The 10,433-nt window shown below is 25.4% G+C and overlaps 1 protein-coding gene across 1 annotated transcript in view; it reads left to right on the top strand.

Annotated features, from left to right (window-relative positions):
- Positions 1-2,253: 2,253 nt before the first annotated feature.
- The window catches only part of LOC126905748 (gamma-1-syntrophin), a 35,112-nt gene continuing 26,932 nt past the window's right edge, over positions 2,254-10,433 (top strand). Inside the window, exon 1 of the mRNA XM_050685757.1 lies at positions 2,254-2,401. The gene's annotated coding sequence lies outside the window, so the exon portion shown is untranslated. The remainder of the gene's footprint in view (positions 2,402-10,433) is intronic.

Consider the following 10,433-nt stretch of genomic DNA (forward strand, 5'->3'; position numbering starts at 1 on the left):
TAATGAATTGAACAATATTATGTAAATTATTAGATTTTAATTTTTTATTTTCTTACATTTATGCTTATAAAATATTATGTATAATGTTATAATTTTATATGTATTTTTACAAATGTAAATTTGAAATTTACTAAGTTATTGTTGTTAAAATACAGTGCCTTATTTAAAATAGTTTAGTTTTATTATTATTTTTTACAACTTTATTAGCAATTTGTGATTAGAAGTTCAAATTTGATGTGTGTATTATAGTTTAATAGGGCTAGGCCATTTTTAAGGGGATGCTATCAAAGCTTTGGTACTTTACCTCGCATTTTTATTTGTTAAATTAAAGTCGTGTATCAGTAAAAAAAATAATATTAAAATTTTTGCCCTGAAGCCTCATTTATTTTTAGGATGATCTTGAATACAGGACATTCTTTTTTCTGTTAAAATTAAACTTAAAAGTAAACTCTATGTTGTTAATGTTGTAGTTATTTAAATTTAATATGGACTTTATAAGTATGAAGTTAAATAAGATTTCAATATTATAGTATACTAGATAATTCTAGCTCAGTATTCAAGTTTAATTATGCTGTCAACATGAACATTAACTGAATTTTTTAGAGCTGTAATTGTATGAAATATGTTAAAACCTTTATCATTTTTTCAAATTGGTACTTAATTTCTAACTTATATATACTTTTAGACATAAATACATTTTCTACATTAAATTCTTCTAGCTGGCATTATTAAAAATGTACTTGGTACCTCTGTTATTTCATTTAAATTTATATTAGACAGTATATTATTTTGTAGTGAAAATATTTTGAATGTACCTAGACAAGTTTAATAATTAAAAGCGTGATAATTTAGCTCTTTATTAATTTTGAATTTATTAGAATTAAAAGTATGTATGTCAAAAAAACTTTTTTTAGTTTTGCTTAATTTTTCTCAGTTAATTCATTGGTTTTTAAAAAAGAAAAAAGAATTTGTACAATATTTTTTTCATAAAACCAAGCATCTCTTCTAAACATAATAATATAATATATGATTAATTACAATAAATACATTAAAGATATTATTAGCACAGGGTAACATTGTCATTATACACAATTTTTATTACAAAGAATATATCTCAATTACAATTTACTGCAGTATCACAATTTTTTGGTATAATATCTTTCACTGGAAAATTCTAATTTACATAATTAAATTATGGATTTAAAATTTGTCTTAGTTTATTATAAATATTTTTATATTATTATTGTATAGGATTTTCTAGAGGACAAATATAAATTAATAGAGANTAAAATTTGTCTTAGTTTATTATAAATATTTTTATATTATTATTGTATAGGATTTTCTAGAGGACAAATATAAATTAATAGAGAACTTTAAAATTTGAAAAACTCTTAATTATTCATTCACTGGTAAAGTCATTTTACTTTTTATCTGAAACATTCTTTAATTATTTGTCTAATATATGAGTCTCAGTAATGGGTTTTTTTTTTCATTTGATTTTGATAAATTATGTAAATATTGAGGTATTACTAATTTTAAATTTTCCACTACAAGTTAATTATGTTACTTTTATTTTTTAACCATCTACAACGAAATTTATTTATTTTTATAAAATCATAAAATGGGCGTCATGGGATAATGACGCCCATTAAATATTTGATAATTTAATGTTAATGACTTTTTAATCATTAATCTATACTAGATTTGATATATAAAAATATAATTTATACAGTCATACATATCATTGGTCAATTACATTTTATATACAAATTAAGAAATTTCACAATACATAATTACAAACCCAAAAAATTAAAGTTACACTTATTTGTATTAATTGATTAATTTAAATAAATAATAATTAAGTTTAATAATTTAAATAGTATATTATTTTAAATATTTAACAATAATTATAATTTTTTGGAATCACGTAAATACACACTTATGATTTAGTTCGGAATTTTGTTAAAAGAAGTTTTCATATTTTGCTTAATGTAAATCTGACATGCATTTGTGACATGCGAGTTCGCCATTGACGTTATGCGATTGAAATGAACTGCTATCAAGGTCAGGTGGTAAAACATGAATTTTTTGTTTCATTCATTTTTTGAAAACTAATCATATTAATTATGAAGTACAGCAGTAATAATTTATATCATGTATACCATCACGTGCTGTGCCATGCGCGTTTGTTTGCCGGTACTAACGGCGCATGCCAGCCGACTGCTAGGCGCCCTACAACGTATTTCTGTTATTGACCAGCGACAGTAGTTCAGTCTCAGATCGTAGTCCGCTCCGTCATCTGTTCTCGACACTCAAGTCTTAGTTACCATTATGTCGGCGTGAATTTTAATAAAATAACTCTCCTGAGGTTTATACAGTTTACTGATGTACATAGTTACAGGTGAGTCAATTTTATTATAATTAATATGATTAAAGTGGCGTTTCCAAAAACTTTCTTTTCTCGATACCTTTAAGACTAATGGTCTCCATAAATTCATTGATCAAGTTATCGACGGCTTCGTTGTCATAACCTTTTTGTTCAGGAGCAATCGCTGCATGACGTTTAGCTATTTTTAATTTTTTAAATGCCTGAAAAAATAATTAAAACGATTAGAATAAAAAGTTTTACAAATACGTTAGTTTGTAAGAAAATAACAACAATTATTAATAATTATTATTTTTTTACTGACAACATAAGTAAATCCGGAATTGTATCCTCTAATTTCTAATATAAAAATAACAACCAAATGTAATTCATAATATTACTCATTTTTAAACATTTTATAAAAGCTATCATTTTTTTACTTTAACGTGTGCTAAATTTTATTGAATATTTTTTATCATTATAATAAAAATTTAGATTGTTGATCTAAACAAAATGACAATTTTTCTTGACTTTAAAAGTTTTAAATACTATCATATTCATTTTTCGGCAAACATATAAATTGGTATGCTTCAAAAAAATTTTTGGCAATAAATATTTAAGTATTATCTTATGGGACGTATTAAATAGGTTTTTAAAAAGAAAAGCATGTTTTTTCACAACCTTGAGTATTATTATAGTATGTATAGAACAAAACTACGGTTTTATTTTTTCCCTTATTTCTTTTTTTCAAATTATATTAGAAAGTATGGAGATTTTACATTTACTAACACATTTTCATTCATTATAAAACAAAAATTCTATCAATAAAATTTAATTTAAACATCATTCTTTATTAGCAATGAACCACTTATTAAGCTCAATGACCTAACATTGTTATTTTAGCTAAAATCTTTATTTATAATGAAAATTTGTAGTTGAGTATTGCTTAATAACGTTCAACTACACTAGAAAGTGAAATGCTATAAATAGATCGTGAGGGGAAACATTTTCTGAATTCTTCGAATAACGAGCCCTGTCGATTCAACTTATACTTTTGGGTGAATTATTAGATATCTCGGCGGACGAAGGTCATAAAGAAAACACATTAACGTCGTTAATCTGACTGACGATCTAAACGCACCGAAGGGTTTTCGATCTCAATCATAAACGACAAGTGATTAGTGAACAGAATATGTGATCAGTACTTGAAGCGAATTTCTAATTTTCAAAGTAACACTTTGGGATAAAAATCTCTAGCAAGTAATGTCTGCAACGAAAAAAGTTTATAGACAAATGTTGAATTTGTTATTAAAGTCGCGCTAATGTCCATTTACATTTATGTGTTTGGACTATTTATTGGATAGTCCGCGAACACATTATGGTCACTGATTTTCAGTACTTTTATTTTCTTGATTTAATTTTAGAAATAATGTAACCCTTTATTATTAAATCAATTTTTTAAATCAAACGCACACGATTAAGCTGTACTAGAGTATAGAGTTTTATGTATTTAAAAATGGTTTGGCTGGGTTGAGAGTCAAAAATCATTTTAAAAATACAATAACTAAGTTTAATCATATGACAGTTTTATTAATTTTTTTGTAGTTTTTACGATAGTGTACATATTTATTTATTGTACAATAACATTTTCCACAAAAAAAATTCGTTAAGAATCTTATTATTATTATCAAAGTGAAAAACGGTACTTTAAAAAGAATAATGAAAATATAAGCGGAGATTTTATTTTTTATATACACAAACTTATTCTTAATGAAAAAAAAGAATTTATTGGGATGAGCTCAGTTCGAGCGTTAACTAAAGTAATAACATAAAACTATTTAATTTATTTTGTTTTAATAAAAAACAATTTTACACTTGATAATTATTCAAATCAAATTCATATAAATAAATTAGTTATTATATTTTATACATTCTGTTGTACTTTATATAAAATATTTCGTTAATTAATATTAGATTAATTAGTTATGTTTTTTGTTTACGATTGATATGTTATAATATTTTTTAAGCTTCAAATACTTTATGATAAACAAATTATAAAACATTAAACGCTAATATTGGAAGGTACTTAGTCTGCAGTGAAATTAAAATTTTTTTTTTATATAACTGAATCTCATTTAAAAAAAGTTTTGATGTTATTTTTGTTTTTGTGAATTATAAAATAAAAATTACCTCAAACTTTGTTGAGTTTGAAAACTTTTAAAAATGGCTTCTTAAAACATATTATAAGAAAAATATACTATAGTTTATTAATAAATAAATAATACATTTAAGTTATATTTTTTCTAAATACACATGTATATTTTAGACAAACAGAAACAACACATTACTTTGTAAATGTTTTAATTTGGTTAGTTTATATAATTATAGATTTTTAACACTAAAAATTATATTGTTTCTTCTATAAGTACTATTTTGATTTTGATTTAGTGTTTAAAATTTATTAACATTTATGTATTGTTAAAAACTATAATAATTCAGTTGCCTGCAAGCATTTTTGTTTTCATTGAAAAAGTTATTTTTCGCAAAAAGATAAATGTGCTTGAGAGTCTGAATTGAAACATTTTATTATACACAAATTGCTTATATGTAGGTACAGTTATTTTGGACTTTTATTATAAGTAGGGTAAAAAACATCTTTATATAAATAATTTATGACGTGTTACATTTAATCCACATATTTTTTTTAAGACTGTAGAAAAAATCCTACTTTAACTAGAATAAAAAAAATCTTATAGAAATATTATTAATTACATATGTTAGCATCTGTTAGGACATTGTAAATGATTGCAAGAATTAGCTTAGACAGTGTAAAATAATATTTCTTTTATGCTAAACCAACAAATAGCTATCGTTTTATACAATTTTTAAAATAAGATCATGTAATGTATTTTAAGTTACCCTAAGCATAATATTTGTAACATAATTTAAATAGCGTCAATTTAGAATTTAAATAACACTGAAATTACATTTTTCATTATAAGGATATACGAGGAAAAATAAGTAGATCTCATAAAGGATTTTCCCTTAATGAAATATTTTGTGAAATACATTTATTCCAACGAGTAGGAATGATGTTGAAGAATAATATAATATACATGATTGTATGTCTCTATATATTAACCTATATTAATAAAAAACCTAATCGCCTAGACACATTTTATTGTCAGTAAAAAAAAATTATTAAAGGCCATATCATACATTTAGAATAGAATACCAGGAACATTTTCATATAAAACGCATACACTCTGCTTGAAATGAAAACATGTATTATGCATGCAACACAGCATTCTATAGCTGTGGTCGAAAATTATGTTAAAAAATGATAATAAATGCCAATATAAGAGAGGAATGCACTGTATTTGTTAGATTTATATATAACGCAATCTGAGAACCGAAATAGATCTTAATGAGACATATAACATTTCAAGTTATTTTAAGTTCTGCGCGTTTCAGGGTAATAAATAGTAGAATTGGATGTAATTTAAAAAGATGCTCCTTTGTTTATTATCCACTTATCGCTATAACGGTGATAATGTAAAGAGACGTTATGATATTCATTATAAGAAATAAACCTAATATATATATATATATTTGTAGCTGTATAACTGCCATTTTATGGAATCGTGTAATAAAAACCATTTCCTGCTTCGCAAAAAACTACAACGGTATTTCTTAATAGTAAATTCACTAGCAATGAAATACAACATTTTTTTAAAGATAAATACAAAAGCAATTATGATTCAATTAAAGCAAATGTTACCTAATACTGAATTGAATTAATTTAAAAAAGCGGATTTGTAATTCACCTGAAATTATATTAAATATTTTGTTTGTATTAATCTTTGCGAAAACAATTCAATAAGAATTAGTTATAAAAATTAAGCCCTTTTATATGAACTGATTATTTATTCGAATAAAATAAAACTCAATAAATATTACGTTACATTTTAATTATGTAATAAACCTTTACTTTTATATTTTACGAAGTATTTATGGTAAACATAGTATCAAGTTTATCACCTTATGTTTGTTTTTAGTGTAACAACTACCCGAGCTATACCAATTGTTCTTAAGTTTCTAACACCTGACAGTGAAAAATTATACTCTCACGAGTTGAAAAAATAAACTTAATCGAATATATCAATTGTTCGTTTGTTAGTTTGCATATGTACCTTCGCTTTTAGCGCTGCTATCTGATTAAAATATTTTTAACCTACAGAGGCTCTCATCGTCGATAAATTTCCTAAATGACATGTGAATTTTTTCAAAGCATACACAGGAATGATGCATGAAAATTATTGCATTATGTTACAAAATGGGTCGTTAAAAAACATGTTTTTAAAACGTAACAAACATGATTGTGTGTATTTTTTTTTTTTTGTAAAAATGAAGCGTTTTTTCAAATTTATTTTGTCGATTCTTTCATTATTCGGATTCTCGTATTGATTTCAATAACATAAAGTACAATTAAGTCTCTAGGGAAATAACATTCATTTTAAAGGACTGACGTGTGTGCTATTTGGAATAAATAAATACAGGTTGTGTTTGGAATATTTACAGTAGTTCCAAAAGGCTACTAAACCTAATGCCAATTTATAAAACATATGTACCGGGTTTTCACGTTTTTAATGCAAATAAATTAACCCTACTTTTCTCATCCTTATATTTTATTAACACAGCTAACCAAATCTAATTTAGGAGGAACACTGTAAATATTTTAAAATAGAGGTAACAGAGTCCAATAATGAATTAAGCTATTTATACATGTTTTCGCCAATTTAAACTAGAATTGTATTTTACAGCTTATTTTTCTTGCATCATGAAATCTTAAGGAAAAATACTAAAGTTTTTTTTCTATAGTCAAAATAAAATTTATTTTGAAAGTTTCTTAATATAAATACAACTTTATTTATGCTTTCTTCTTAATATATAACAATGAGATTAGATAACCCAACTTTTATTAACAGTGTATTTTTAACTACTTTTAAATCGATCCATATAATTTGAAAATCGTCCTTTATATTATCAGTGTACCACTCCTTGTACACTTTATTGACAAATTATCATAAAAGTTAAAAGTTTTATATTTTTAAATAAATTGGCAATAAAATTTTCAACAAAATATAACCTATAAACTTAGATTACTTTTATCTTATTGATTTTTAAATTACAATTTCTAGATAATTTATTTCTTATTATTTATATAAATAAAAACTAATAACCATATCAAATATTATTATTTAAAAATTAATACTTACACTCTATTTAGTGTTTAGAGTATGCCAATTAGTTATACGAAAATGTCTCATTTATTTGTATTATTTTAAATGATCATCAATAGTAAATGATACTTCACTGTCAAAAAAAAATCAAACGTTTCTAGATTTTCAAATCAAACCAACCATGTATAAGAGTTCTTTTTATTGTATAAAAACATCTCGAGTCGAAACTCTACACCTTTATTGTTGCCTTTGGGTCCTATGGGAGTATAAATGCGTCACTTTTTTTCCATTTTAAAAGTAAATAACTCTGTGTTTGTGTAAAAACGTTGTTTTAAAACTTGCATGCTTCAACTATTTTGTGTTTTAGTAACCCAATAGAGATACACATTAAATGACTATATTTCTAATACGCATAGCTTTTTAAGTTTTAGAACTGTTATTTAGTAAGAAAATACTTTATGTTTTAAACTTAAAAGTTATGATATAAAGTTCTACAACATGAAATCTTAAGATAATTTAGCTTTGATCAATAATAAAGTAATTGCTTTTGGGATATTATTAGCTAGAACGAGCTTGACATGCATTAATTATCACAAGTGTGTTAAATGGAATAATGTACACTATTAATATAATAGTGTATCCTTCTCAATAATTTTATTGAGATTAAAAAAAAAATTAATCATCAGCTTACCTTGATACATTTGCTGCGGACTGCAGATACGGCTTGACGTAGCTTCATCTTGCTGTGTCAACGGTCAGTAGTAAACTAACATGGGGTAACACAGAATTAGAGTTTAAAGGAGGGCGTGATCAGTGAATTCGGTTCTCACGGATACACATGTACAGTATATAAGTAGAGGGAGATTTTACTGTGCATTTTAGTGGTATAGTTTTTTCGCACGTGTCCCCTTTGTAAACATAATAGCTGTTTGAAGGGGCAAAACCAGACACAGCACGTGGGAAACTCGCCGAGACACGTGCTTGGACAGATCAAATATAAAATATGATAATAAATAATAATAGAATAGTAACACTCATTTCTTCAACTAGTTTATAGTCCGCCCACTGCCTTTGCCAACCGGGTAAAAATATTAATATCCGACTCCATCTTCTTTCATACGAACAATTTTGGGTGTTTTGGTCTAATTCGATTAAACCTCAATCCAGCAATATCTGCTCGTTCACGGGTCTCTCGGGACAACTATTGTTCAAATATTGGAGAAGTTATTAAACAATCACGATGAATTAGTTGTCTTTCCCCCTTCAAACCAATTATTAATTATCATTATTGAGTGTTTCTTTGTCATTTCATGATTATTTTCTTTATTTATACTTTTTTATGTAGAAAATATTATATCATGTTTTAGCCAAATCATTGCCCAACTGAATATAGTAATAGAGAGTTGTATAAAAAGTTGTCTGATCATTCGTAATAAGAAATTAATGGTCTAAAAATAATGCCATTTGTGCAAAATTATTATGCGTATTACATTTGTGTACGACATGTGTCGTTTGGTTATTTTTTATTTCCGTATTTTTGACAAAAATATGTGTGAATACAATCTGCGAGTAGAATGTGGAAATAAAGTTAATCTGCTGTGTCAGAACGCAACAATCAATCTAGTACAAATAAAAAAATTAAGTAGGGTAACTTCAACAGTGAGTGAACTGTAAAGAGCCTTTCATCATCTAAAGTTTTTTATTAATCTATATTTTAATGCTACACTCATAAAGTTAATAAACATTTGTTCTCTGGAAAATTATGTTTTATAATTGACAAACAGAAAAATTTGAATNTCAGCTCTCACCGAACCGATTTCTTTCAACGATACGTCAAAAGATCACAAATCGTATCTAGTCGAAGAAATTACCTTCAAAAATTGAAAAAATTTCCCTCGTTTCCCGTAAATGGAGGAAACCTCTAAAAAAATTACAAATTTAAAAATCGCTAATTTTCGAAAAAATTTTTACTTAAAATTTGACATACTTTATCTTAAATAGGATATTAACCCATTTAAGCTCAGTGACCTATATGTAGGACACTGGTTTATAGGCATTGGTATCGGATCAATTTATAGAATTATTTTCCCCAATCTGTTCTTATCTACTATGTGACAGTGTTTTTATTATATAAAAATTATTTGATTCAATAGAACTGATGGCTTTCATACAAAATCATTACATTTTACAACAGTGTATTTTTCAGTCACCATGGCGTCATTTTCAAAGTAAGTAAAACATATTTTGTTCATTTATAATTTGCATAATCATTTACAAAAACTATTAAGTAGTCTATAGTAAACATATTTTACTAACTGGAGTACATATTTTATTTATATTAAGTAATTTATAAGCATAAAAAACATAGTGTCCTAAATGAAGGACACTGGGTACATCCGTTACTGAAATTATTATACCATACATAAATATGATAAAAATGATAAAACATGAATTAAATATATTTTTATTAGTTTTAAATACAACATATAACTATTTTTTAATTTTATAGACGACTAACTGTTCACGAAGTAACCGAATTATTAGAACAAGGGGATATCGATGATATTTTTGACGATGTTACTGACATATTTATGGAGCCACCCGTAAATGCAAATAATGATATCACTGATGAAGACAGCGATGATGGTGGACCGATAGGTGATATAAACCGCATGCCGGCTAGCTTACTAAATGCACATATAGTTATACACGATTCTGATACAGAGAACACAGAAGTAGCAAACAAACATAAAGTAAGTGGTAATACAGTACAAAAGAAAATAAAACAAAAAATTGCTCATCGACCAAGAAATAAAATAAAAAAA

This window comes from Daktulosphaira vitifoliae, unplaced genomic scaffold (assembly GCF_025091365.1).
Source record: "Daktulosphaira vitifoliae isolate Bord-2020 unplaced genomic scaffold, ASM2509136v1 Scaffold_4, whole genome shotgun sequence".
NCBI classification, from domain to species: domain Eukaryota; kingdom Metazoa; phylum Arthropoda; class Insecta; order Hemiptera; family Phylloxeridae; genus Daktulosphaira; species Daktulosphaira vitifoliae.